This window comes from Protopterus annectens, chromosome 2.part1 (assembly GCF_019279795.1).
Source record: "Protopterus annectens isolate FY-2018-M chromosome 2.part1, PAN1.0, whole genome shotgun sequence".
In the NCBI taxonomy this organism is placed as follows: domain Eukaryota; kingdom Metazoa; phylum Chordata; order Ceratodontiformes; family Protopteridae; genus Protopterus; species Protopterus annectens.
The window spans coordinates 1,772,079,145-1,772,098,382 of record NC_056729.1 but is presented as its reverse complement, the minus strand read 5'-3'; the positions used below and the strand labels follow the sequence as shown (position 1 = coordinate 1,772,098,382).

At 35.2% G+C, this 19,238-nt stretch overlaps 1 protein-coding gene across 1 annotated transcript in view; it reads right to left on the bottom strand.

The window, feature by feature from the left end:
- The window catches only part of LOC122794798 (proproteinase E-like), a 125,428-nt gene that overhangs the window by 96,703 nt on the left and 9,487 nt on the right, over positions 1–19,238 (bottom strand). The gene's annotated exons all lie outside the window — the stretch shown is intronic.

Sequence of the window (19,238 nt, the reverse complement as noted above, 5' to 3'; positions counted from 1 at the left end):
GCAGAAGAGAGGCCAGTCATTAGAGATGTGATGAGCAGTGCACAGGGAAGGGAATGCAGAAATGCATGGAAAATCTGCAGAAACATTACGGCACTACATACAAGGTAATAACAGGTGCTCATTATAAATAGAGATATGCTGCACAGCATGGATGCCAGTGGAAACACAATTTAGAAACAGTCATACTGTATACTAGTGCATTATAACACAATTTCAGAAGTACACTAACAGAAGTCAGTCCACTGTAGTACTACAGAAGCACAGATTAAGATATACTGACACCTGTCACACGTATGTGTGCATATGTGTGTGCATATGTACACACACACACACACACACACACATATATATATACATATACATACACACATAAAATACATGTATATACATATGTATACACACATACACACACACACACACACACACACACACACACACGCACACACATGCAGGTGCAAACACACACATGGAGACACACATGCACATTTGCACACACACACACACACACACACACACACACACTCAAATAGACACACACAAAGACACAGTGACACACACACAGATGTGCACACAGATACACAGATACACACACTCGCGTGCACGTGCACACACACACACACACACACACACACACACACACACACACACACATGCAGGTGCAAACACACACTCGGAGACACATATGCACATTTGCATGCACACACACACACATACGCACACACACACACACACACACACACACACACACACATGCACGCATGCACATTTGCACACACACACACACACACACACACACACACACACACACACACACACACACACACATACACAAACATCCACACACCTACACACTATATAGATACAAACATGCACACAAGCTTATGTGTTATGTCTTGGTTTAATTTCTCCAAGTCTTTTAGGTTTCTAATAACATGACAAGAATGGACTCCATTCCTAATTCAGTGTATGATTAAAGTTCATGAGATTAGTATTGATTGAATCTTTGATGTTAGCCAAAAGTGCTGTTTGCAACACCCACAGTGTACCCAGAATTGTCCCCTTATGCAATTCATATGGGGTTACATTTATTGGTAATACATCAAAATGGGACTGAAAATTATTTTTTATGAGACTCACTGCCTCTATCACTATTGGAAATGTCTGGGTATCTTTCTTCCACATTGCTTCCATTTTTGCCTACAAATATTGATATTTTATGACTTTGTGACCCTCTATATGTGAGACATTGTAATCGCTGGGTGTTGCAATTTCAGTACCTGGTTTTCTTGCAACCATTTTTTGAATTGTTAATAATTAGTGATCCCACATGATGTACATGTCATCATTCTCTTCGATGTTTTGTTAGTTCATGTTTGCAATGCTTTTCAGCTACTTTTATATTGTAGTGCTTATATGTTAGGAGGGTGGCGTAATGGGTAAGGTGTTTGTCTTACAAGGGATAATTGGCTAGGCTTAAAATGACTTGCAAGGGCAGTTAGCCTAGTACTTAATCTATGATATCTATGATGATACAATCCCACAGTGTAGCAATCTTGTCACATTACTGTGCCTTTCATTGTACAGGCCATGAGTGTGTCACGTTCAGCAACAAAGTCTGCAACTGTTTCCAATTCTTTATTACAGAACCTACATTTGTCTGTTTCACCCACATATTCAATGGTCTTTGTAAACCAATGTGTATGTAATCCACTGTCTTGGGCTGTTGTTATTAAACTTTCATCCAATGGTTTAAAGTCACCTCAAGAGATTATCTAAATAATCTGTCTTGGTTTGTGATTGACTGTACAGTGGTTTGGTAAGAGAAGTATTTATCTAAATCTATATTTTATTTTTTACACACGGTTTTTCATTGTTTGTACAAAGGAAAGGATGATTTGTAGAGAAGATTCGCTTTCATTTATATTTTGTCGTTTTACCTTTAATTTTCACTGTTAGTTGTTAAAAAACAATAGATTTTAGACAGGAAACCTTTAGCCATCCCAAGGAGTATAGTCAGCTATAACTTCACATGGACTGCAGAGAGCACAATGCAGGGCTTATCTAAACAATCCAATCTTGGTTTGTGATTTCTTGATCTTTACTGTTAAAAAGAGGTGCGACTGTGGATGATAGTAAAGCTACTGTGCACATTTGCACGCAATATAAAGGAAATCTAGCTTTCATCTGACTTTCACAAGTTGTAGGGTTAGACCAATAACTTTACTGAAGTCAGTTTAATGTTTAGTTGTATATTGTTGGTGTGATTTTTCTCTTATAAATTGATTTACGTTCTCTTTGAATTCTGGGGTCACTGATTTTGGTTATTCTTTTCTTTTAGACTTTTTTACTCATTTGCAGCTGAATATGGATTCCTTAAATGATTATGCCAGTAATGATTTGCAAACGTTGGATGATTTCCTTACCATTATTATTAGTAAATATAGGCGCACTGATGATGAACACACTTGTGCAATTAGCACGGCTTGTAGAGCTGTTGTTACTTATATTAATAACTGGACTAGTGAGATAAATAACGTTAGATATATAACAAATAGAACACATTTAGGAAAGGGTGTGTCTATTGTCTGTAAAGCTCATTCTACCCCTATGAAGTAGGATAATGCCCCCGACAGATTTAGAATTCTGGATACAAATATTCAGCAATCTGAGGATTTGGAGCATTTAGAAGGAAATAGAAACAAGAATGGAAGAAGTTCACAACCAACAAGGAAGAAAAAGAAACTGATAAATGTCTGTAAAGAGAATACGTAGTAAAAAGGATAAAAATTGTTATGTAACACACAGGTTACAGGGAATGATAACACTGCTTTATGCAACACACAGGTTACAGGGAATGATAACACTGCTTTGTTATGTAACACACAGGTTACAGGGAATGATAACACTGCTTTGTTATGTAACACAAGGTTACGGGGAATGATAACACTGCTTTATGTAACACACAGGTTACAGGGAATGATAACACTGCTTTGTTATGTAACACACAGGTTACATGGAATGATAACACCCCTTTGTTATGTAACACACAGGTTACAGGGAATGATAACTCTGCTTTGTTATGTAACACACAGGTTACAGGGAATGATACCACTGCTATGTTATGTAACACAAAGGTTACAGGGAATGATAACACTGCTTTGTTATGTAACACACAGGTTACAGGGAATAACATTGCTTTGTTATGTAACACACAGGTTACAGGGAATGATAACATTCCTTTGTTATGTAACACACAGGTTAAAGGGAATGATAACATTGCTTTGTTATGTAACACACAGGTTACAGGGAATGATAACACTGCTTTGTTATGTAGCGCACAGGTTACAGGGAATGATAACATTGCCTTGTTATGTAACACACAGGATACAGGTAATGATAACATTGCTTTGTTATGTAACACACAGGTTACAGGGTATGATAACACCCCTTTGTTATGTAACACACAGGTTACAGGGAATGATAACATTGCCTTGTTATGTAACACACAGGATACAGGTAATGATAACATTGCTTTGTTATGTAACACACAGGTTACAGGGAATGATAACACCCCTTTGTTATGTAACACACAGGTTAAAGGGAATGATAACACCCCTTTGTTATGTAACACACAGGTTACAGGGAATGATAACACTGCTTTATGTAACACACAGGTTACAGGGAATGATAACACTGCTTTGTTATGTAACACACAGGTTACAGGGTATGATAACACCCCTTTGTTATGTAACACACAGGTTACAGGGAATGATAACATTGCCTTGTTATGTAACACACAGGATACAGGTAATGATAACATTGCTTTGTTATGTAACACACAGGTTACAGGGAATGATAACATTCCTCTGTTATGTAACACACAGGTTAAAGGGAATGATAACATTGCTTTGTTATGTAACACACAGGTTACAGGGAATGATAACACTGCTTTGTTATGTAGCGCACAGGTTACAGGGAATGATAACATTGCCTTGTTATGTAACACACAGGATACAGGTAATGATAACATTGCTTTGTTATGTAACACACAGGTTACAGGGTATGATAACACCCCTTTGTTATGTAACACACAGGTTACAGGGAATGATAACATTGCCTTGTTATGTAACACACAGGATACAGGTAATGATAACATTGCTTTGTTATGTAACACACAGGTTACAGGGAATGATAACACCCCTTTGTTATGTAACACACAGGTTAAAGGGAATGATAACACCCCTTTGTTATGTAACACACAGGTTACAGGGAATGATAACACTGCTTTATGTAACACACAGGTTACAGGGAATGATAACACTGCTTTGTTATGTAACACACAGGTTACAGGGAATGATAACACTGCTTTGTTATGTAACACACAGGTTACAGGGAATGATAACACTGCTTTGTTATGTAACACAAGGTTACGGGGAATGATAACACTGCTTTATGTAACACACAGGTTACAGGGAATGATAACACTGCTTTGTTATGTAACACACAGGTTACATGGAATGATAACACCCCTTTGTTATGTAACACACAGGTTACAGGGAATGATAACTCTGCTTTGTTATGTAACACACAGGTTACAGGGAATGATACCACTGCTATGTTATATAACACAAAGGTTACAGTGAATGATAACACTGCTTTGTTATGTAACACACAGGTTACAGGGAATAACATTGCTTTGTTATGTAACACACAGGTTACAGGGAATGATAACATTCCTTTGTTATGTAACACACAGGTTAAAGGGAATGATAACATTGCTTTGTTATGTAACACACAGGTTACAGGGAATGATAACACTGCTTTGTTATGTAGCACACAGGTTACAAGGAATGATAACATTGCCTTGTTATGTAACACACAGGATACAGGTAATGATAACATTGCTTTGTTATGTAACACACAAGTTACAGGGTATGATAACACCCCTTTGTTATGTAACACACAGGTTACAGGGAATGATAACATTGCCTTGTTATGTAACACACAGGATACAGGTAATGATAACATTGCTTTGTTATGTAACACACAGGTTACAGGGAATGATAACACCCCTTTGTTATGTAACACACAGGTTAAAGGGAATGATAACACCCCTTTGTTATGTAACACATAGGTTACAGGGAATGATAACACTGCTTTGTTATGTAACACACAGGTTACATGGAATGATAACATTGCTTTGTTATGTAATACACAGGTTACAGGGAATGATAACACTGCATTGTTATGTAACACACAGGTTACAGGGAATGATAACATTGCCTTGTTATGTAACACACAGGTTACAGGGAATGATAACACTGCTTTGTTATGTAACACACAGGTTACATGGAATGATAACACCCCTTTGTTATGTAACACACAGGTTACAGGGAATGATAACACTGCTTTGTTATGTAACACACGGGTTACAGGGAATGATAACACTGCTTTGTTATGTAACACACAGGTTACAGGGAATGATAACATTGCTTTGTTATGTAACACACGGGTTACAGGGAATGATAACACTGCTTTGTTATGTAACACACAGGATAAAGGGAATGATAACATTGCTGTGTTATGTAACACACAGGTTACAGGGAATGATAACACCCCTTTGTTATGTAACACACAGGTTACAGGGAATGATAACACCCCTTTGTTATGTAACACACAGGTTACAGGGAATGATAACACTGCTTTGTTATATAACACACAGGTTACAGGGAATGATAACACTGCTTTATGTAACACACAGGTTACAGGGAATGATAACACTGCTTTGTTATGTAACACACAGGTTACAGGGAATGATAACACTGCTTTGTTATGTAACACACAGGTTACAGGGAATAACATTGCTTTGTTATGTAACACACAGGTTACAGGGAATGATAACACTGCTTTGTTATGTAACACACAGGTTGCAGGGAATGATAACACTGCTTTGTTATGTAACACACAGGTTACAGGGAATGATAACACTGCTTTGTTATGTAACACACAGGTTACAGGGAATGATAACACTGCTTTGTTATGTAACACACAGGTTACAGGGAATGATAACACTGCTTTGTTATGTAACACACAGGTTACAGGAATGATAACATTGCTTTGTTATGTAACACACAGGTTACAGGGAATGATAACATTGCTTTGTTATGTAACACACAGGTTACAGGGAATGATAACACTGCTTTGTTATGTAACACACAGGTTACAGGGAATGATAACATTGCTTTGTTATGTAACACACAGGTTACAGGGAATGATAACATTGCTTTGTTATGTAACACACAGGTTACAGGGAATGATAACACTGCTTTGTTATGTAACACACAGGTTACAGGGAATGATAACATTGCTTTGTTATGTAACACACAGGTTACAGGGAATGATAACACTGCTTTGTTATGTAACACACAGGTTACAGGGAATGATAACATTGCTTTGTTATGTAACACACAGGTTACAGGGAATGATAACACTGCTTTGTTATGTAACACACAGGTTACAGGGAATGATAACACTGCTTTGTTATGTAACACACAGGTTACAGGGAATGATAACACTGCTTTGTTATGTAACACACAGGTTACAGGGAATGATAACATTGCTTTGTTATGTAACACACGGGTTACAGGGAATGATAACACTGCTTTGTTATGTAACACACAGGGTAAAGGGAATGATAACATTGCTGTGTTATGTAACACACAGGTTACAGGGAATGATAACACCGCTTTGTTATGTAACACACAGGGTGAAGGGAATGATAACATTACTTTGTTAGGTAACACATGGGTTACAGGGAATGATAACACTGCTTTGTTATGTAACACACAGGTTACAAGGAATGATAACACTGCTTTGTTATGTAACACACAGGTTACAGGGAATGATAACATTGCTTTGTTATGTAACACACAGGTTACAGGGAATGATAACATTGCCTTGTTATGTAACACACACGTTACAGGGAATGATAACACCGCTTTGTTATGTAACACACAGGTTACAGGGAATGATAACACTGTTTTGTTATGTAACACACAGGTTACAGGGAATGATAACATTGCTTTGTTATGTAACACACAGGTTACAGGGAATGATAACACCCCTTTGTTATGTAACACACAGGTTACAGGGAATGATAACATTGCCTTGTTATGTAACACACAGGTTACAGGTAATGATAACATTGCATTGTTATGTAACACACAGGTTACAGGGAATGATAACATTGCTTTGTTATGTAACACACAGGTTACAGGGAATGATAACACTGCTTTGTTATGTAACACACAGGTTACAGGGAATGATAACACTGCTTTGTTATGTAACACACAGGTTACAGAGAATGATAACACCCCTTTGTTATGTAACACACAGGTTACAGGGAATGATAACACCCCTTTGTTATGTAACACACAGGTTACAGGGAATGATAACACTGCTTTGTTATGTAACACACAGGTTACAGGGAATGATAACACTGCTTTGTTATGTAACACACAGGTTACAGGGAATGATAACACCCCTTTGTTATGTAACACACAGGTTACAGGGAATGATAAGAGTTTTCTGTCAGAAAATGTTCAGTCTGCAGAAAAAGGCAGCATTTTTGCCAAAAGAGAAGATAGAAAAAAAGAGGTAAGAGGCAGGCGAAAAGAAAGAAATCAAAACTGAAGTGTAAGGACTGAAGAACATTACTTTAAGAAAAAAAGGGGAGAAAGACAGAAGTTGACAGCATGGCTCAACCTGTGGATGTATAAAGCCAGCTGGATGAGAATTGTATGCTTGCAAATGTAATATTCAATGAAAACCGTGGGATTAATAAGACTTTTTCCAAAATGTTTTTATTCATTTTATAACACAATAACTTAACAGTATAGTAACAATAAAAACAAATCAACTATATACAATGTCCATAACAACTAAAAAAGCAATATACATAGAACACTTAATATTTCTCTAATGGATTAGACAATTTTGTCGAAGCAATTAAATGACTTATGTTGTTAGTCCTTGCTTTTATAGTAGCCATCTCATTCTTATAAATGTATTTCACAAGATGAATAAACTCAACTTTAAAGACAGGAGTATATTGGGATTTCCAATTTTTAGTAACAAATTTCCTTGCTATAGAGAGAATAGACCATAGTAAAATTGTTTGGTTTTTAAGAATGACTTCAGGAACAGAAACATTGAAAAGGATAAGGGAGTCAGAATTTATACAGATGTCATTCCATAGAGCTTTACAAAAAATATTTAAAGACTAAACAAAGTGGGGAAATTATTTTGCAGTTAACAACCATATGCATCCAGTCAGCATCAGGGTGTCCACATCTCCAGCATTTCATTTTATCTTTCTTGTATATTATTGCTAGTCTATGTGGTGTAAAAAATGTCTGTGTAATAATTTCCATGTGCATACATGCCAGAACAGGTAAGATATGTATTCCTTCATCGACTGTAAATAAAGTTTTTTATCTTTTTCTGAGAATACTTGTCTATTAACTTCACTTGAATAATTCCAAAAAGCAATATCTGTTTTCCTAAAATCATTTCTGAGAATGTTATAAATAACAAATTTGCATGAAGTGTTGTTGGGTAAGCTATTAATAATTGTTGAGATAAAATCCAAAGTTATTAGGTTACTCTTATTGTATGCCTCTAATGAGGGTACGAGTTTAGTATGTATAAAATCCTTACCAGTTTGGATGTCCAGCCAGTAGCAATGTTGCAAACTATATCTGCTGATCAAATAGTCTGTAGAACTTATTTTATTAGCTGAGATAAATTGATTCCAGTATAATCAATCACCCTTCTTAAATTGTAACATTTCCTGAGTATCAAAAGATATCAAACATTCATTTGTGTAAGCAATAGGAAATGTAATTATTAATAAAATCTTAATTAATTAATTAGAGAACATAAGCTTTTTAAAGAACAGCAATACATGATTTATAAGAGGTGTGAGAACAAGCTTTGACCTATCACTTTGAATGTATATATGTTAAAATCCATATAAAGATGTTTATATGTATTTGAGTATATGGTTCAAGCAATGTCCTATTACTATCTAGAAGTAAGGTTTCATGGATTGATTTACAATATGATGTATTAGAAGTATTATTCGAAAGCAACACTATGTTAATAAATGCAGAGTTTAAATAAAAGTCATTATTTGGAAACCCTATACCTTCTTCATCCCAGCTTGTGGTGTGCCAGAGAAGAGAAATTCTTGTTTTTTTTTAGGATACCAAAGGAAGTTGAGTAATAAGTTATTCATTTTCTGTTTAATTTTGTCAGGTGGGGGAACTATTAGAGCTTGTCCAATGAATATGATTTTAGATACAGTATCATTTTTATTAAAGTTAGTCTGTCTTCAAAGTGAAGAAGATTCTGTTCCAACTGTCAAATAGACTAGTAATTGAGTTTATAAGTTGTTGGTAATTAGATGTGAGTGTTTTTTTTTAATTAGATTAACAATGATACCTAGATATTTAATATGTGTGCCCTCCCAGTTTATGTCTCTTTTTTATGTAAGTTTCATAGTAACATTTTTATTCACTAGAAGTGCCTGAGTTGTGTTTTGATTGAATTTTAGACCAGAGACATTTGCAAGGAAGTCTAGACTATGTACTAGGTGATCTATTGAATTTTTATATAATTAGAAGTTATTAGTAGGTCATCAGCAAGAAGTTGTATCTTGGTGGATAATTTGACACTTTATAACCTTTAATGCTGTCATTATTTTTAACATAATTTGCAAGAAGCTCAATAGCCAGGGCAAAGAGCAATGGGAAGAGGGGGCACCCCCTGTTTAGTACCTCTTAATATTTAGAATGGGCTAGATAGATAAGATCCAATGTTTACATAGGCTATGGAATTTTCATATAGTTTTTTAATTACTCCTATAAAGTTTGGGGAGAAATTGTATTTTTTGCAGACCTTTAAACAGATATGGCCAACTTAGGGAGTCAAAAACTTTAACTATATCAAGGCTTAAAATAGAAAGCTCATTTTTTATTGTTTGCTAAGTCTAAGGACAGTAATCTAATTACATTGTCTTGTACTTCTTTGTTTTGATAAACCCTGTTTGGTCTTCATGAATTAATATTGAAATAATATTATTTAATCTGTTTGCTAAGATAGACATGAATATCTTGTAATCAATGTTAAGCAAAGAAATTAGCCTGTGTGATGTGCAAAGGTTGGGGTCTTTATATGGTTTTATGGTGGGAGAGATGATAGAATATTTCCATGAGGGATGGATGTTTGCTGTAGTTTTAACTTCTTGGAATGCATTAAATAAGATTTTTAAGATGTTATCAGGTAAGAGTTTGTAAAATTCCAGAATTAGACCTTCCAGACCTGGTGCCTTTTTATCTTAAGATGTTTTTATTTGTTCCTTTAATTCTTTAAAGGAAAAGTGTTTGTCTATGTTATTAATATTGTGTTTGGATAGCTTCTTTTGAATATTATTAGCAAGAAAGTTGTCTATACTTTTATCACTTGTAGATGAGTTATTATTATTAATATTCTTGTATTTTTTTTTAAACCATAAGATATTTTTAGATCTATAACTTTGATAGTCTGATTATTTCTAGTGTATATTATTTGTTTTGTATGACCTTTTTCATTTTAATATTTAGATCTAATTGCAATCCTGTACATACTCTTGGGATTAATGAAGTAAGATTGTAATCTGATTTTTCCAGATTTATTGATATTTTATGCTTCATGATATCCTGATATTCCTTGTTCAGTTTACATATGTCAGCTAATGTAAATTTGTCATTTGCTGTAAGTTTTAGATTAAGTACTAATTGTGATGAAGTTCATTCCTTTGTACCAATTGATAGCACAGATATTACTGAATTAGAAGTTGAAGATTCTTCCGATCTGGTCAGAAAAGATATTCTTGTTATTGGAGATTCAGTTATTAGAGGAACTGATACTTAGATTTACAGATAAGATAATGAACATCCAATAGTGTTATGCTTACCAGGAGCAAAAATAGATGTGAGGCAGGCCTTAGAATGGCTTAATTTAAGGAAATATGCCTCCCTTTTCCTTCATGATCTCATCTGCAAAGAATCTCTGACTGTTAGTAGGGAATTTAAAGACCTCTTAGCTAGCATAGCTTGTACAGGTGTTAGGATGTATTTTTCATAAATCACATATAGAAAAGAGAGTTCTGTGACAGTGAATGAAAAAAAAAATTGAGTAAATACCTACATAAAAATGTCCCATTTTAAAAAATGGAAATGTGTAGAGCACCTGAACCTAATTTTGGGTAAACATGTTCAGATAGGATGGTGTAAACTTATCAAGATCAGGGAAGAGAATTTTTGCAACAGATATTTTTTCAATATTTGACAAACACAAGACAGGATTTTTGCCAGGTTGAAAATTTAACAGTTCACAAATACCAACATTTGATGCATCTCTGAGGGTCTATATTAGATCATCGAATGCTTAGAAAAGCAAATGATGATTCATCTACCCTATGTAAGTGAAAGCTTACAAACTCGAATGCTTAGAACAGCAATTTTTTTTCCAAGGGAAAAAAATCGCTGCTCCAAAAAAAAAAAAAACCCACTTAAAATATAACATAAAGTAATGGGCTTCACCCCCCCCATACCCCCCACACACACCCTACTTAAATATACCAACTCCGAGATCAAACTACAGTGATGAAAATGGCAAAGTAACAGATGCGGCCAAGCAATTTCTTTCCCAGGGAAATAATTTGCTTATATGCCGCTTCATCATTTTGCCATTTCGTCTTTTCAAGTTTGACCAAGACGCATTCGAAAGAATGCATCTTCGGTCATCTAATAGGAACCCATCTCTGATAGTTGTTAATGCTAGGAGCATTAATAACAAAAATCCAAGGCAGCCAAGGAAGAGGTTAAAGTCCGCAGTGGTAAAATAAACCATAAAAGATAGAAAGAAAACCCACTGGAGCCACCCTGAAAACTACTGAGGGATATACATCATCCGGCCTATGGACTGTTCAAACTCCTGCCAACAAGGAAGTGCTACAGAAGCATTAGATGCAGGACATCCAGATTCCATAACAGCTTCTTCCCACGTGCTGTACGACTGCTGAACAACAAACCCGTAGCCTAACACGCTAAATGGGTAAACAAACATTATTTATGTGCAATATGTCATTGTTATCTACATAGCTCACTTTACAATTTATACTTTGTGTTTATTTTTAGTATCTTATTTTTTATTTCTATTTCAGTATTTTTAAATTATTATTAATCTTCCTTCTGTAAACTATAATTCTTATGGTACAAGCCCGAGTATCGAAATTTCATGCAGTGACACACACTTTTTCCTCTGTGTTGATCTGTATGACAATAAAGTTTGCTTTGACTTTTGACTTTGACTTTGTTGGAGTGTACAGACCACCAGATTCAAGTGCTGATGACCTAGAGGAATCACTGCATTTGTTGTATGAAATGCAAAATGGAAGAATAATAGTTTCTAGAGAATTAAATTTACCGGAAAGAGCCTAGAACAATATTGATTCAACAATATTAGTAACCAAATTATTTACAATATATGTTAAAGGGCAGCAATTGCTTCAGATTGTAAACAAACAAACAAGCAAAATAAAACTACTGGGGAACAGAACATACTAGTGATTGTTGAATTCCTAAATTACTGTTAGATCATGTCAAGTTTTATCATTGCTGATGTGCAGTGATCATGGGGTTATAAAGGTTAATTTGTTCTTAGATAATTCTGCCAATCTGAAATCTAAATCCAATGCACAGAAGATTTGCAACAGATTATATGGTAGCAAAACAGTCACTATGTAAACTAACTAGAAAGATGTATTCAGTTGAAAATTCTAGAAGGAATGCGGAAAGTTTTGAAAGAGAAATTGTTTGAATGCAAAAAATAAAAAAAATATTTAACATCAGAATTTAGGTACACAATGTCAGGAGGATATATTTCCAGAAGAACAAGAAACTTGATTAAGGTGAGAGACAAAAAAATATAAGACAAGGAAAGGAAGTCCAACTACAACTCTGAAAACTGAAATAAACAAGCTGAACAAATTAAGCATAGTGTGAGACACGATCAAGAAAAAATTGAAGAAAATTATGTAAATATATTGAGCATGATAGGAAACTTATAAATACATAAGATGTGGAAGGAGTAAAGACATACAAACTAATAAACTGTGTGCAGATTATAAAATGTATTCTCAGATACAACATATTGCAGATATATTTATAAAATATTATGCAAACAGTTTGACTCAACAAAGGGGGTGATAATTTGTCCTATTGACTTCCAGGTAACCTAAGATACTGAAATGAAATTAGATTATATTGAAAAAGAACTATGCAACCGTTATCCAAACAAAGCACAGCGAGGAGTTGGAATCAGTAAAAATGATCTGAGAGCACTTCAGAAAGAACATAGGGAACCATCATATCTGTTATTTACTAGGATGTATAAATATGGGGAAATTCCTCAAGATTGGAGACATGCACTTACTTTTTAATCCTGTCTTTAAGAGAAACCCAGAGTCATACAGATCATTAAGTCTACTTTGATGTTGTGGAAAAATAATGGAGAAGGTAGTATTGGATAAGTTATTGTCAGAACTGGAAAGGTTGGGACTTGAAACCGTATATCAGCATGCATTTGTTGAAAATAGATCTATACAACCAGTAACATAATGTTCTATAACAATATAATAACAGCTATGAATGAAAAATGTTGCTGTGATATAATTTATATTGACTTAACTTCAACATTTGACAAGGTCATACACAAAACACTGATCAATAAATGAGTACAGTTAGGTACTAATGTACTCTTGATAAGATAGATAGCTGCATGTCTTACAAATAGGAAATGGCAAGTATCATACAGCAACTGGATGGGTAAAATTCTTGGTTACAGTCAGGGTGTCCCATACGGCTCTGTCATAGGCCCTTAGTTTTTTAGATTGTATCTTTCAAATCTAATTTTTTCATCTGAGGTGCTCTACAGTTGTATGCAGATGACTTCAAATTGGGTAAACTAATTACATGTGTTACAGATAGTACATGGCTGCAAAAGAACTTGATAAAAATGATGATTTGGGCACGGGAGAACAATATGCTAATAAATTCATACAAAACTAAGCATATGAGATTTGGGAGACATACATTGAAAGGTGAATATTTTATACAGCACACAGTGATTGAAACTGTAGACTCATTTAAGGACCTGGGTATATGGGTAGATCCAGCTTTGAGTTTTTCTAATCATATCAACCAATTGGTTCATGATAGTTATAGAAGTATAGGTTATATAAAATAGATTTATAAAGTCTAGGAAATCAGAAATGATAAAGTCACTTTTTGCTAATTACATTTGACTCAAACATGAGTAATGAATAACAATATGGGAACCTTATAAGAAAACAAGCATAAGTAAACTGGAAAGAGTACAGCAGAAATATACCAAGGGCATCCATGGATGTGAAAATTTAAGTTATTATGAAAGACTAAAATATCTGACTTTGTACAGTGGGTCACATAGATATTTAGAGGAGATGTTATTCAGGTATATAGGGCATTTAGGGACAACTACCTCTGGGAATGTTTGGGGTTATCAAAAAGTAGCAGAGAATCATCAGACAACCTATTATGAAGATTCTATAGAAATGAGAAGTGTACTGATTGGATCTCAGAGAAAGAGCAGCTGATGCATGGAACAGACTACCAGATTACATTAAAACAAGTAATGGTTTAATTATTTTGAAGAAAAGCCTGGACACCTCTTATGGAAACAACTGTTTTCATATATAGGCAGACTAGAAGGGCATTAATGCTCATGCTGGAAATATTTGTATTTACTTATCGATGCATGTATTTCTGCATCAAATCCTGATCAACATGGGGTTGTTCTGGGGGATCTTTACCCTCTGCCACTATTTTTATGGCTTTTCCACAATTTTTTTCTTTTCATCTGATATGATTTTTGTTATTGTTTTGTTATTGTTTTGTTATTTTTTTGTTTTTTGTTTGTTTGGCACATTCAGTTGCTGTCTTATTTTTGTCATCTTCTGGTTTGATTTCCATTGCCACTTCCCACCTGAATGCATCTGCTAAACTAAGCAGGGCAGACATCTTAGACTTCCACTCATGTTTTAAAACTTTCATTACATTTGGATCTAATTAGGGCAACAGATGTAAGCAGTCCTACGGCTGCAAATGTATACATGTAATACATTTCGTGGAGGCCCATATCCCCTTCAGAGCAAGGGCTATATAATCTTGGTATAGATCAATTTTTATGTATCATTTGATAAGCATGAAGCATTTTTGTTATTTTTATGCCCAACTAATCCAGTAGATTTTGGGACCGGTGAATCACACCAAAACTGTAAGTTAGAACAGGAAGAGCAATCTGGTTTATAACCTGGACTTTACTTGTAGACATCAGACCTGTTTTCAATATAAATTTTAGTCTTCTAAAGTATTTCTTACTGAGTTTTATTCACACTTGTTCATGTTTTATTGACAATCCTTCATCAGTTTTCATATATTTACACTCTCCTTCCTCATACATTTATATACTGTTCCTGCTCAAGTTACATTATATTACATTTCCTGTCCTAGATAGATATTTTCTTGATACTGCAACTTTCCTGCTTTAAACATTGCTTTTGCACATTTATCAAGACCAAATATCATTCTTATATAGGTTCATAGATTCATAGGAGATTACTAGGTTACCAGCTTAAGGGCCCTTACAAACTTAGCCATTATAACCCAATTTTACCCAATATATTACCCCTAAGAGCAAAAGGATCGCATGGATTCCTGCCTGTGCATTGAGTATCTTACAGATTGCCTCTGTTCATAAGGGACACAGGCACTACCCCAGGTATGAAGTTGCAGTTTACCATACATTGATACAAATTGCATTTGAACAGGGCCAGGGTAGGGCTCTGCTTAATGCAAATAGGAAGCCTGTTCCAAAGAAGGTCCAATCTCTGAGACACATAACTGTCTCTCCAGCATGTTTTGTTTGAGTCGCTGACTAAGTTTAGATCCCTTGATTGGGTGACTTGTTGATGTTGTAGCAGCTCCATCAGGGCTGGATTTGTGAGTGCCTTGTGGGTCAAGCATAGGCCACTCTTAAAATTCGGTAGGAGACAGAGTAAAGGGATAGGGCTTTTAGTCTAGCTGCATAGTTCATGTTGTTTACACCTTGTATTTTCTTTATGAAGAACGTCTGAGGTCACTCCTGCTGCTGTAAGTGCCTAGTCAAGTACATGCTAAATGTTACACTGTACTCATGTATTGGTCTAATGAGAGCTGAGTACAGCGGGGCTATCATTTCCCTGGATCTGGATGCCATACGTTTACTTATAAGTTTTGCCACATAAAAGGATTTCCTCACAACTGTGGATAAATGGCAGTCAAAGTTCAGGCTACTATCTATCAGTGTACTTAGGACTCTCACCTCTGAGCCCACTCTAACGGGTGTGTTATTGATGTTGTAATTTAAAGGGGTATTTCACTTCCCAAAGGGTATGATAATGCATTTTTTGTATTTAGTTTTAAGCCTATGCTCTGATACCAATCATTTCTCTGATCTAGACCCTCCTGAATGATATCTATATTATTGCGGGATTCAGTAATTGGCCCCAGCTTGCAGTCATCGACAAACTTTGTCTTGACTTCATAGAAGTATCCTTCGAATAGGTGTGGTTCCAATACTGAGTAAGCCCTGTGGCACATCACTAGTAATTAGCCTCTTAGTGGATCTGGATTCACCTACTTTAACTATATGTGTCCTGTCCATGAGCTAATTGGTTGTCCATCTGATGATATAGAGATTTAGGTCCAGTTTTGTGAGTTTATAATATTTAAGTGGGGAATTGTGTGAAAAGCCTTGTCCAGGTCAAGGTAGGTAGTATGGACTGTTTTACCCTCATCCATGGCATTTAGTGACTTTTTCAAAGAAATGCACCAGGTTCAGTAGGCATGAAATAAACTAGTAACCATAAAATTCATGTTAAAACATGATAGCCAAAGACAGAGAACACATTTCCGCGCTCTTCACGTATACTTTGCTGGGACTCCAACTTCAGCACATGAGCCGAATAAACTTTTAAATTCCCTTTGAAAATTAGTAAATAAACTAGGAAATATAATAAAATTAATTTTATTAAACAACATAGCACTTTCACCATTAACATAACACAGACTTCATCAGAGTTAAAGCATTTGACAATACATTCATTTAAATATTTAATTATTACAAAAACCATCCAATCAGTTATCCCTGTCCACTAAGGAACTATCTAGGCTGTGTCCCTTAAAAATAAATAAATATTTAAAAACCTAAACATATATTATTATAAAAGACTTTAATAAATATACATAGCTAGTATATTTAGTTCTCAAACATAAACAATAAATAATGTACATTAATTAAACTTATCTGCCCTAAGTTTCAGCACATTACTCAGAGGTGATCTCTGCCTAACATACAAAGCTATGTCAAACCCAGAGCTGTTGGACATGCTCCACTTAAAGAAATCCCAGTCCTTCCGAGCTACACGCTCTAGGGACCTAAACCTTGTCACCACAATAAACAGAACATGCTGAAGGTATAGATTCCTGTCCCAGAGACTTCCCATACTCTGAAACAAACTACCTATCTATATCAAACAAAGCTCCTCATTAGCACTCTTCAAGAAAAATCTTGATGATTGGACGGGAGATAAAAAATTCACCCCAGGGATCACTTCTGTGGCTCTGCTCGACAGGGGCACAGGAAAATAATTTTCTTGGGCGGCAAAAGCCACGGTACCTTTTTGGCTAGGCTTATATAGACCATGGGGCCAATAGCCTATTACCTTCCTATGAACCTATTATGCAGTGATATAGGATCATTTAATTCAGGCTGTTTTTGAAGCTTTCAGTTGCAACTGCCACATTAGTTCTTTTTATTCCAAATTTGATTCACAGTTCCCACCCCTATCTACAATGTTCACCCTAGCTATTACAATGAACATACATTTTTTTAAATGTTAACAAGAATATGAATGTTTGTTTATACAACACATTACTCTGTTTGCCTATTTTAATGTCATAAATGTGCTCATAGATTATTTTCTTTCAAAGTTCGAATTGTCTTGCCTACCTAAACATCAGGACAGGAGATACAATTAGTGAGGTAAACTACCATTTTAGAATTATAGCTGCATCTAACCGGACAAGTTAAGGTTTTGACAAATTCATCTGTTATTACATTTGGCCCATCATTAACATAGCTACAATATTTACAGGAACCATATTTTGTCATTTTGGAAGATATACCATTAACTGTTCCACTATAATTGTATTCTAATACATTCTTGATGTTTTTTTTTTCCTTTTTTTTTATATATAATATTAGGGTTCATTCCCAACCTTTCCTTGTAACCAAATGGGAATATAACTTACCATGTATTCTTTAAAATAGTCATCACATTAAAAGTCCCCCATTGTACTCTACAACCATCACCCCCATTTGTTCATTTGCTTTATCAATTTTATTGCTATTTCTTCCTAATTGCAACTTGACATTGTTATTACTGTGTTTCTTAAGGATTATCCAATTCTAAAAAACAGTCTTGTCCTCAGAAACCAGTCTTGAAAAGTAGACCATCTGACCTTTTACTGTATTTTTCTTTTGACATTGGGGTTGCAACTGTTGTTATGTACAGGGAATTTGAATATGTATCCTTATGGTAAATATTAGAGATATATTTCCCTTTTTCAATATCTTTAGAAATGATAATATCCAAATAATTAATCTTTTCAATATGATATACATGTCAAGCAGAGCACCTCTTCGGCCCTCTTCAAAAGGAACCTTGACGATTGGATGGGAGAAAGATAATTCACACCAGGGATCACGTCAGTCGTCCTCCTAGACAGGGGTCCAGGGAAGTAAATATTGTGGGAATAAATAGCCAGGGATTTGTTATGGCTAGGCTTGCATAGGCCCTGGTTTACCTTTATATTGTCGATCACTCATGATCGACCGGCCACTTAATCGACTCATTTAAGCGAACTGAAACTGTGAAAAATTTTAAATGTCGAAAATATGTAGAATTTCAACATTTCTGGCTGTGCCACACCTCCACAACAGTGCTACCATCGGTCAAAAAGGGGGGAGGTTTTGCTGTTATGCGGAAGTCG